Raw genomic sequence first — 12,787 nt, forward strand, 5'->3', positions numbered from 1 at the left:
GAATTGAAATCCTATTACAAGTTCATTACCCTTTTAACCTGACATTAATCTAGATCCACCTATTACTGATGACAATCGAGTTCCTCCAAACTGATTCAACAATCCCATTTCACAAACCTATTGAACTGACTACACTTCATGCCATTCCAAGGGTTCAATTTAACAGTTCAATGTTATACAATGTTTAACAGATAACCCACCTTAAGAAACAGTTTTGATTATACACATAACTACCATCTATATAACAGGAAAACATCTAAACTACTATCAATTAAAATGCAGGCAATCCTCAGTTGAACAATAAATGTGTTCGAACATTTCATTTCAAACTTCCACGAGCTTACATCAATGTGGTTCAGGGTAGTGTACCTGGTATTGGAATACAAGAAGAAGAAGAAGAAGAAGAAAGGCAGGTCAGCAGCAGCAGTAGTATACAATACAGCAACACCGCAGCAAAAAGCAGAGCAACAACCAGCAGAAATAACACCCAGCACAAGCAGTCCAAAACCCAGGAGTGAAACCAGAAAATACCAAGCTATTCACAGACGGGAACAGAATGTATTCAGAAATGAGACAGGAGAGTAGATTTTCTGATTTTTGTTCTTCAGATTCTCAAATAAAGACACTCAGAACCTCAATTAAACAGTAACAAATTGATTCTGATTTTCAGTAGTAAAGAAGACCTCATTTTTTCAGTATTTAGCTCTCAACCTATTGAACTCTTTAGGGTAAAAACTCAGGTTGTATTTCACTCTTAAACTCTGAATTTCTGATGTCAAAATCCAGCCTAACCTTACTCTATAACTCTGACCTTTTTTCAGATTCAAAAAGCCCCCTTCAGATTTTTCGAATCCCCCAATCTGTCTAAAATGACTCTATTTATAACCCAAAAACAGGTCTGCCCTCTCTGCCTTGAAACTATCAGATTTTCTGCCCATGATATTCCTCGACCACTACTACATGTTTTGTTCTCTTTCTAATTCACTTGTTTCCCCACTACCCTTGTCTTTTCTTTATTTAAATTCAAATAGGTATGGACACCTATTTCTTAATCCATTTCCTCTAAACCTTCCCCTACCATTATGTTTTGTTCCCCATTAGCACTTAAACAATTCATTAGTTTAATGGTATTTTAGTACCCTAATGTCAGACCATTCAACTTAAACTACTTTCAAACCTTTTCAATCCCAAAATACCCTCCTAAAGCCCCTGAAATTACTGTCCTACCCAATCCCTTTTACCTCATCAGCTATAACCAATCTCCTTAATCAGATAACTAAACTGATTCCTAATTAATCAGCAAATTACAGCAGCTATAACCAATTTAATTCAATTCCCCTAGCAGTTTGAACTTAGAACTCAGATTAGATCAAATAGCAGACTGATGCAAAGCTGCTAAGATGCATATGTACATGGGATTAACTGACTGCATTCACAATTCTAAATCAAACTTAGGCAGAAGGAATGATCACTGTAAACGTACTGAAATCGACAAACGAACTGAACTCATATGAAAAAACATGGTGAATAACAATGAGAAAAGGAAATTGGAACAATTTGAAACAAATGATACCAACAGGCTTATTTTAACACAAAATTAGAACAGAAAAGAAACATGAGGGTAAACCTACTGGAATGAACCACAAATTAAACTATTATCATGCTAATCTAACATTCAAGCATACCAGACTAATCGACGACACTTATTCAATCGATTACACAAATTATAACATATAACAATCGACGACAAACAGAAACAATGATAAAATTGGACCAAATAAAAGGTCTGATTGGAGAAAGAAAAGAGTAATTGATAAAAGACGAATTTAAACTCATCTTAAACAAACAAACAACAAAACATGAAAAACAAATAGAGAAACAGAAGAAATACCTCCGAACTCAGACCTATCTCTCACTCGCTCTGCTCGTAACTCTGACTTGAGCCTTTTGGGGTATAAATGGACTTTAATCGAGTGTTCTCGACTGAGAACACTTGACTAAAGTCGGTTAGGACCTCAAACCCTTAACTTCGTACACAGCCTGAAGCTGGTTCCTCTAGGGTTTGCCTTCGTTTGAGATTCGACCAACTCCGCTCTGATTCGAGCAAAACTAGTAGGGGACTTGGGACGAGGGTGGGCTAGTGGTCAGAAGGTGTGAGTTTGGGAGGGTTTAGGTTAGGTGCCGCCACCAAGGGAACTTGTGGCGGCGCTAGGGTTCTTGGCTCAAAATCAATATTCGAGCGGCTGGGACTAGATTTGAAGGAAGGGGATGGTGGATTTGGAGAGAAGAGGTCATGGCGGAGCTGTGGTGTGAAATTGGGGGTCATTGGACGAACTAGGGTTTCGGCCTTATTTTCGATCTAATATTCGAAGCAAACGGCTGAGATTCGAGGGATAAGGGTTAGGGGTTCTGATTGGGGAGGTCGAGGGGAATCAGTGGTGTAAAGATGGGGCCGTTTGGACCACCGGAACCGCCGTGAGGCGATTTCCGGTGGGCGGAGCACGGTGGTAAGAGGCGGAGGATCTGTTTGGTCTCTGAGAAGAGACGAGATAGGAACAAGGGGTATGGCTTAGGGGGGGTGTGGGGTGAGAGGTTGGACTTATATACGGGGGAGGGAATTAGATCCTGGCCGTTTGATCAATTGAGATCAACGGCTAGGATTAATTCATTAATGAAACGGTACTGTTTGGTTTAAGTGGGGGGTTGGCTGGATCCGGGTAACGGGTCGAGTTTGGGAACGGGTAAGGGAGATTGAATCTCAGCCGTTGGATCGATTTAATCCAACGGCCTTGATTAAAAGTGACCAAACGACGTCGTTTTAAGACGTCTCTGGCCAAGCCAACTGGACCTGGTAAATGGGTGATTTGGGCCTGATTTTTGGTCCAAAAATAATGGCCCAATCCGATTTTCACTCTTTTCTTCTTTTTCTTTCATTTTCCTTTTAATTCCTAAATATCAAAATTCCTAAAATAAATTGTAAAAAAATAAAATTAACTTAGAAAATACTAATTGACCGTTAATAATAAATATCGCACAAAAATAAAATATTAATTACAAACAAAATCGGGCACTTGGACATTAAATGCCAAAAATACAAAAAATATGTATTTTTTGTGATTTTCTTTATTTTAAAACCAAACTATGGTTAATTAATTCCTAATTGTAAAAATAAAAATCCTAAGTGCACATGCAACGTGTTTTTTTTGTATTTTAATTAATTAAAACAGGATAAGCGTTCACAGACAAAAACACAAATAATTATCCAAAAATGCCACGCAAATTCTAAAAATTGTACAATACGGAAATTTGTTTTATTTTTGATTTCTTTTGGAGTAGTTCTCATAGGGCAAAAATCACGTGCTCACAGCTGCCCCTCTTTGTCCGAAAACACGAAGAGTTTTCGTGCAAAGATAAAGTGAGCGGATACGAGCGATTTTTGCCCGTTCGGCTACCCCGTGTGAAGCATTTTTTGAAAGATTGGACCGAACCTCTGCTTCAAAGGTTTCCTACATATCCCTGGCTAAAAGGGAATCAGGTCAATGTAGTTCGGGATGATTCGGTAGCTGGGACTACCATGAAGCTGTAATTTTGCTATTACTACTGCTGCATGCTATTACTACTGCTTTCCGACCTCCTTATTACACCGTGCTAAAAGAAGACAAGAAGCTAGACTAAACTTGGGATTACAACATCTTATCTATCTTCAAACTTGCTCTTGGGCCTTCCTTCTGATTTCTGCAGCGGAATTTATGCTGGGGATATTTTGTTGTAACCCTCCGCTGTACTGACTCTTGACTTGAAATTGAGTGTAGTCCTCTTTTCTACAGGCGGGCTCCTGACTTCAAACTTGAAATTTATTCCTCTATTCTACAGGTGGGCTCCTGACTTTGTTTTGAAATGTACTCCTCTGTTCCACAGGCGGGCTCCTGACTCCAACTTGACTTTAAAAGATAATACGGCCTCCATTCTCCAGGCGGGCTCCTGACTTCAACAGCAACCATTTCTCCAGAATATAACACTTTCATTCTCCGGGCGGGCTCCTGACCTCAACAATTTCTTAAAAACATAACACCTTCATTCTCCAGGCGGGCTCCTGACTTCTACTACGACTTAAAAGATAATACCTCCATTCTCCAGGCGGGCTCTTGACTTCAATAAACAATTTAGAGATAATACCTCCATTTTCCAGGTGGGCTCCTGACTTCGACTATTTCTTAAAAACATAACACCTCCATTCTCCAGGCGGGCCCCTGTCTTCGACTACAACTTAAAATATAACACCTCCATTTTTCAGGCCGGCTCCTAACTTCGACTATTTCTTAAAAACATAGCACCTCCATTCTCCAGGCGGGCTCCTGACCTCAACAATTTCTTAAAAACATAACACCTCCATTCTCCAGGAGGGCTCCTGACTTCAACAACTTCTTAAAAATATAACACCTCTATTCTCCAGGCGGGCTCCTGACTTCGACTACAACTTAAAAAATATAACACCTCCATTTTTCAGGCGGGCTCCTGACTTCGACTACAACTCAAAAATATAACACCTCCATTCTCCAAGCGGGCTCCTGACTTCAACAACTTCCTAAAAATATAACACCTCTATTCTCCAGGCGGGCTCCTGACTTCGACTACAACTCAAAAAATATAACACCTCCATTTTTCAGGCGGGCTCCTGACTTCGACTACAACTCAAAAATATAACACCTCCATTCTCCAGGCGGGTTCCTGACCTCAACAATTTCTTAAAAACATAACACCTCCATTCTCCAGGCGGGCTCCTGACTTCAACAACTTCCTAAAAATATAACACCTCTATTCTCCAGGCGGGCTCCTGACTTCGACTACAACTCAAAAAATATAACACCTCCATTTTTCAGGCGGGCTCCTGACTTCGACTACAACTCAAAAATATAACACCTCCATTCTCCAGGCGGGTTCCTGACCTCAACAATTTCTTAAAAACATAACACCTCCATTCTCCAGGCGGGCTCTTGGCTTCAACAACTTCTTAAAAATATAACACCTCTATTCTCCAGGCGGGCTCCTGAATTCAACTACAACTTAAAGATACAACACCTCCATTCTCCAGGCGGGCTCCTGACTTCAACTACAATTTAAAGATATAACACTTCCAAACAATTTCTTAAAAACATAACACCTCCATTCTCCAGGCGGGCTCCTGACTTCAATAACTTCTTAAAAATATGTGTTTTATTGCTGTTGCTCCTTCCTGCCTCCTGGACCATTTTCCTTCTAACTTGAAATTATTTTCTTTCATAACTGCTTCCCTCAAAACTGGTGTTTCATTCCTCTGAAAACTGCTGGGGATAACACCGGTATTTTATTCACAAATATGTTATTTTCCTTCTTTAAAGACTACTTCCCTTAAAGCTGGTGCCTTCCTTCCACTGGAACTACTTCCCTTAAGACTTGTGTTATCTTCCTTCCGAAATTGCTTCCTTTAAAACTTGTTTGGCCTTCTTTCGAAAACTGCTGGGGATACCATTTTTCCCCAAACTTGTGTTATCTTGCTTCTTCCCCAAGTGGGTACCGGACTTCCAGAAAATTTCCAAAATGGAAGAAAATTTTCTGCCCCAGTTTGACAATCTTTCTTGTATCATGATGTCTTTTCATCATCTATAACATTTCCCGTCCCTGCTTCAAATCAAAGAAAAAATTTTGTTAGTTTAAAACGTGGCTAATGGTCGTGCCACTCCTGCTGGGGATGGTTTTCTCTTTCTTCTTTCCCAGCTTTGTGTTCCATTACATTACCAAAGCTTGCTGGGGATGAGATTATTTGTTAGGGATGATATTCCTGCTGGCGATCATATTCCTGCTGGGGATGGTTTTCACCCTCTTCTTTCCCTGCTCCGTGTTGTCCGACCCTCTTGGAACTTGGTCGATAATCTGCCAGGGATGCTCTTGTTTCTTGACGATTCTTTATTCACCAATTGTTGCTTCCCACTTTTCTCCATACTCTCCCCGAAATCCTAGATCAATCCATCATTTGGTTTTGCAACGAACGTCTTTCTCGTTCCATTGCATTATCTTTGGCCCGTCCTATCCACATTGTGTTTTTGCACCATCTTGGCAACTAGTAGTAAGCTCTGAAAATCCTTTTCAAAAACAAACTGCTGGGGAGATAAAGTCTTTAAAAAATAAAAAATAAAAAAATGATGAATTCAAGAAAATAAGAGAAGAATAGTTTTCTGAATGGTACAACCGATCCCAATGATCACGTCGTGCATTTTGGATTAACCAACCCAGTCTATTTATATCAATCAATCTTTCTGATGGCCTTACTTTGTTGGGAATATGCAAGCGCCCAATTCTTTTGTCGACTCAACATCTTTGCACTGCTTGATGCCTCGACGGATCCTTTCCGTCAATCTTATCTTGTTTGCCTCTTTTGACCCCTTGTTGCCTCATAGTGCCCTTCAAGAGGTTTTCACTAATAAGACTCTCTCATTTCCCTCAACTCCCATCACGTTATGGTGCCTGTGAAGGTTTTCACCGATAAGACTCTCTCGTTTTATTTCTCTTAACTTACGTCACCTTATGGTGCCTGTGGAGGTTTTCACCGATAAGACTCTCTCATTTTATTTTATTTCTTCCAGCTGGGGATTGGAGTGTTACCGATATGACTCTCTCTGCTGGGGATTCTTTCGGCTATCAATTCATTTCCAGCTTATGATCCTCTTCTCTGCTGGGGATCAGAGTGTTATTCCCGACTTCCATTTGCATGACTTGGCACTTCTCGGATACTGACCGGGAGGTCTTTTTGGACATCAATATGGGTTTTTGTGTATGGCTAAAAGAAAAAGGGTATCAAAAGGTTCAAAATAATTTTGATGGGTAAAATAGTACAACTCTTGGAATCAAACTTCCTTCCCAAAATTACAAACACAACTTCTGCTCCAGTTTCTTGCTTGAGGATTTTTATTTTTGTTACACTATAACCGAGCCGTGAGGCGCCTACGTATCCTTTTTTGAGGAATCAGGTCAAACGTAGTTCCCAATTCCTTTGTTTTTCTTGTGATTTTTCTTTTGTTTTTATTATCATCATTTTTCTCTTCTCTTTTTCTTTCATTTTCATTATTGATTCCAAAAGAGGGGTATGAAAGAATAAATAAGGCTCAAAAGGGAAAGCAAAGGTTGAAGTGTTTGGATGGAAGAACAAATTGCCTCCGTCATTTCATTCTCCGATACCATGCCAAATGCAAACAAACGACAATTACCATTAGAAGAAATCATACATAATATCTCTTAACTGCGTCAGAATTGATAGCCATGTCGACGCATTTCCCTTCGATATCTGTTAAACATAAAGCGCCATTGGACAACACTGTGGTTACAGTGAATGGCCCTTGCCAATTTGGGGCGAACTTGCCCTTTGCCTCAGCCTGATGTGGGAGGATACGTTTCAGCACTTGCTGGCCCACGTCAAACTTCCGGGGACACACCTTTTTGTTGTATGCTCTTGCCATTCTCTTTTGATATAACTGGCCATGACACACAACTGCCAATCTTTTTTCATCAATCAAGTTCAACTGCTCCAAACGGGTTTTGACCCACTCGTCATCATCAATCTCAGCCTCAGCGACAATCCGAAGGGATGGAATTTCAACTTCTGCCGGTATCACTGCTTCAGTTCCGTATACCAACAAATAAGGAGTTGTACCTACTGAAGTACGAACAGTAGTGCGATAACCCAACAATGCCAATGGTAACTTCTCATGACATTGTCTGGACCCTCCTACCATCTTCCTCAGTATCTTCTTTATGTTCTTATTGGCCGCCTCGACCGCTCCATTCGCCTTGGGACGATATGGTGTGGAATTACGGCGTGTAATCTTGAACTGTTGACATACTTCTTTTATCAAACTGTTGTTAAGATTAGCACCATTGTCCGTGATGATCACTTTTGGGATCCCAAATCTACAGATGATATGGGAATGAACAAAATCTACCACTGCCTTCTTGGTTACTGATTTGAAAGTTTTAGCTTCAACCCACTTAGTGAAATAATCGATGGTCACCAGAATGAACCTATGACCGTTGGTAGCTACCGGCTCAATAGGCCCAATGACATCCATTCCCCAGGCAACAAATGGCCATGGTGCTGACATCGTATGTAATTCTGTCGGCGGAGAATGAATCAGATCTCCGTGTATCTGACACTGATGGCATTTTCGCACGAAACTGATACAATCACGCTCCATAGTGAGCCAATAGTACCCTGCTCGAAGAATCTTCTTCGCCAATACATATCCGCTCATATGTGGCCCACAAACTCCAGCATGTACCTCTGTCATAACTGTTATGGCTTGACTAGCATCTACACATCTCAGCAATCCCAAATCTGGTGTTCTTTTGTACAACACTCCTCCACTGAGGAAAAATCCATTTGCCAGTCGCCGAATGGCTCTCTTTTGATCTCCGATGGCCTGCTCCGGGTATATCCCCATCCTGAGGTATTCCTTGACATCATAGAACCATGGTTCGCCATCCAGTTCTTCCTCTAACATGTTGCAATAAGCATGCTGATCACGAACCTAAATATGCAACGGATCAACATGAATTTTGTCTGGGTGGTGCAACATTGATGCTAAGGTGGTCAAAGCATCGACAATCTCATTATGAACTCTTGGGATGTGTCTGAACTCCGCTGAGCGAAATCGCTTGCTCAGATCGTGCAAACATTGTCGATATGGTATGAGCTTCAAATCCCTTGTTTCCCATTCACCCTGAATCTGATGCACCAGGAGGTCCGAGTCTCCCAAGACCAAGACGTCCTGGACATCCATGTCTGCAGCTATCCGTAGACCCAAAATGCATGCCTCATACTCAGCCATGTTGTTGGTACAATAGAAACGCAGCTGAGCCGTAACAGGATAATGATGTCCTATTTTAGAAATAAGTACCGCTCATATTCCAACTCCATTCGTATTTGCGGTTCCATCGAAAAAAAGCTTCCATCCTGGTTCCTTGGTCATTTCCAACTCATCTATATGCATCACTTCTTCATCAAGAAAATACGTCCTCAAGGGCTCGTATTCTTCATCAACAGGATTCTCAGCCAAGTGATCAGCCAATGCTTGGGCCTTCATGACCGTCCTCGTCACATAGACGATGTCGAATTCTGCTAGTAATATCTGTCATTTCGCCAATCTCCCTGTGGGCATAGGCTTCTGGAAAATATACTTCAGTGGATCCAAGCGTGAAATGAGATAAGTAGTATATGACGACAGATAATGCTTCAATTTCTGGGCCACCCAGTTAGGGCGCAATATGTCTTCTCGAGCTGAGTGTACTTAACCTCATAGCCTGTAAACTTCTTGCTGATATAATAGATGGCTTGTTCCTTCCTTCCGATGACGTCATGCTGCCCCAGTACACAACCAAATGAGTTTTCCAAGACTGTCAAGTAAAGAATCAAGGGTCTCCTTGGTTCTGGCGGAACCAGCACAGGTGGGTTTGTCAAGTAACCTTTTATCTTGTCAAATGCTTCTTGACACTCATCAGTCCACTTGATCGCAGCGTCCTTCCTCAACAACTTGAAAATAGGCTCACAAGTTGTCATGAGCTGAGCAATAAACCTGCTGATGTAGTTCAGCCTTCCTAACAGACTTATCACTTCAGTCTTGTTCCTAATAGGGGAAAATCTTGTATGGTTTTGATCTTTGATGGGTCCAACTCGATGCCTCACCGGCTGACTATGAATCCCAACAGTTTTCCGGATGGAACACCAAATGCACACTTGGCGGGGTTAAGCTTGAGATTGTACCTGCGAAGCCTCTGGAAGAATTTCCTCAAATCCTCGACGTCGTCGGCCTGATGCTTTGATTTTATGATCACATTGTCTACGTATACCTCAATCTCCTTGTGTATCATATCATGAAACATAGTAGTCATTGCCCTCATATAAGTTGCCCCAGCATTCTTCAACCTAAATGGCACTACTCGGTAACAATAAGTTCCCCACGGCGTGATGAAGGCCGTCTTTTCTGCATCTTCTTCATCCATTAGAATCTAATGATACCCGGCATAGCAATCCACAAAAGATCCAATCTCGTGCTTGGCACAATTATCGATCAAAATGTGGATATTGGGTAGTGGGAAGTTATCCTTCGGACTTGCTTTGTTGAGATGGTGGTAATCGACGCATACTCTGATCTTGCCATCCTTCTTCGGTACGGGCACGACATTAGCCAACCAAACAGGATATCGGGTGACCCGAATAACCTTTGCATCCAACTGTTTGATAACTTCTTCTTTGATCTTCATACTCATATCAGTTTTGAATTTCCTCAACTTTTGCTTGACGGGTGGGAACGCTGGATCAGTGGGCAATTACCACTAAATCAGTGCTCAAACCCGGCATGTCGTCGTATGATCATGCAAAAACGTCTTTGTACTCGATGAGTGCTTTGATTAACTCCTCCCGGATTTTTGTCTCGAGGTGGACACTTATCTTAGTCTCTCGGACATTGTCTGTGTCTCCTAAATTGACGGCTTCTGTGTCATTCAAATTGGGTTTGGGTTTTTCTTCGAAGTGAATTAACTCCTTACTAATTTCTTCTAAGGCTTCATCCTCATCATCATATTCTGATTCGTAATCACAATCTACTTCTTGAACTATCATTTCGGAATCAGATTCATTTTTAAGACTGGGCTGAGGATTCCTTATGCACGCCATGTCATTAAGACCAGTATAAAGAGAACTGTACAGAAAAAGAAAAGAAGAAAACAAAATTAAAATAAAATAAGGAGTGAAGAAGAAACTTTTTTATTTTATTGAATTATGGGATAACAAGGTTTCACACTTGATGAACACAACAAAAATAAAAGAAATCCGGACTACAACCCTGGAATAATCCAAAAAACAGGAAGGAAAATCAGAGCCAACTACCAAGACTCCCTCCGGGTAGGAAGGGGAGTAGCCATCCAATTGTTGATATTTGCCCTGGGCCCCACAAAATGTACATCTAACCTACTGAACCCTTCTCCAGCTTCTATCATGTTGACATCGGCAAACAGCCTTTCAAAGCCTTCATTCAAATCTCCATCTGGCCCAATCAGTGGTCCGAGAACTTTCGGGACCGACAACTTTCTGATACCTGCTCTGATAAATGATCTGGATAGGCGCGGGATTAGCTTGGGAAGGACCCAGACTCTTTTCTTCAACTTGCGGGCCCGTCTCACATCTGCCGCTGTAGGCTTGAACCCCAACCCAAAGGTATCCAGATTTTTGGGCAAAGAAACCGGCTGAACAATACCCTGAAGATCAGCCCCTAAATCTTTGCCTGGCACAAACCCGTTCTTCAATATCTCCGAGGCTACCATGACAGTTGCAGCTGCTATTTTGGGAAGTGAGATGCTTTCACCTTCGGGAACTTTGTCCACTAAAACCGTATCGAAAACCTGGTAAACCCACGGTCCCTTATCATCATCAGTCTCTATGAAGGGTACGATGTCATCACTTACGACGCTTGCATTGTCTTCCCCATGTACTACGATCTCTTGCCTATCCCACTTGAATTTGACCATCTGATGTAATGTAGAAGGCACTGCTTTGGCGGTGTGGATCTAGGGTCGCCCCAACAGAAGATTATATGACACTGCCACATCTAAAACTTGAAACTCCAACTCGACTGGACCAATTGTTAATTCAAGTATGATGTCACCCACTGTGTCTGTACCACCACCATCAAACCCTCGAACATAGATGTTGTTCTTGTGAATCCTGTCATCATCGACCTTCAGTTTGTTCAATGTAGTCAAAGGACAGATATTGGCACTGGACCCATTATCAATCAGTACTCGTGTGACTACCGAGTCTTCGCACTTTACGATCAAATAAAGGGCTCTATTATGTTCTGTACCCTCCACGGGCAACTCGTCGTCTGAAAAAGTTACCATGTTGACCTCGAAAATCTTGTTTGCTATTTTCTCCAGATGGTTCAGAGACATCTTATCCGGAACATGGGCTTCGTTCAGAATTTTTATCAATATCCGGCGGTGCTCGTCTGAATAGATCAACAACGATAACAATGAGATCTGTGCCGGGGTCTTTCTCAACTGCTCCACAATGGAGTAATCTTGCGCCTTCATTTTCTTTAAAAATTCTTCCGCCTCTTCCTCGGTAACTGGATTCTTTGTCGCTACTGGATTGGCCCTTCTTAACTCTGCGGGAGCAAAACACCTTCCCGAACGAGTTAACCCCTGTGCCTCACATATTTCCTCCATAACTTCCTTCCCCTTATGCATTACCATTACTTGACTGTAGCTCCATGGCACAGCTTTCTCGCTGATTATCGGCAACTGCATTACTGGCCTGATAACAACTGGTCTTATGAATGCCCCCTTCATGGCTACTGGCTTGCTTGATTTCCTTTGCACCGTTACTTTGACCGGCTCTGGATTCTTGGCAACATCAGACGAACTCTTCCCCATCACCACCACTGGCTTGCCTTCTACCCTTTCCGACTGTACTACCGCTTTTCCACTGATCAACTTTTCTTTCGGACTGGCACGGATCACCATTACCGTTTGTGAGGGCTTCTTGAGCTTCCCTCCTTCGTGCACTAGTTTGATCATGTGTGCTTCATCGTGTGCCGGCAACGGGTTCTGATTGATGTTAGGTGCCTCTGGCTCCTAGACCTCGATCCTATTTGTGTCAATAAGATCTTGTACGGCAGTCTTCAACTTCCAACACTTCTCAGTATCATACCCGGGAGCTCCCGAACAATATTCACATCTTACCGAGTGGTCCAGATTTTTG

Source organism: Nicotiana tabacum, chromosome 1 (genome assembly GCF_000715075.1).
Source record: "Nicotiana tabacum cultivar K326 chromosome 1, ASM71507v2, whole genome shotgun sequence".
Taxonomy (NCBI): domain Eukaryota; kingdom Viridiplantae; phylum Streptophyta; class Magnoliopsida; order Solanales; family Solanaceae; genus Nicotiana; species Nicotiana tabacum.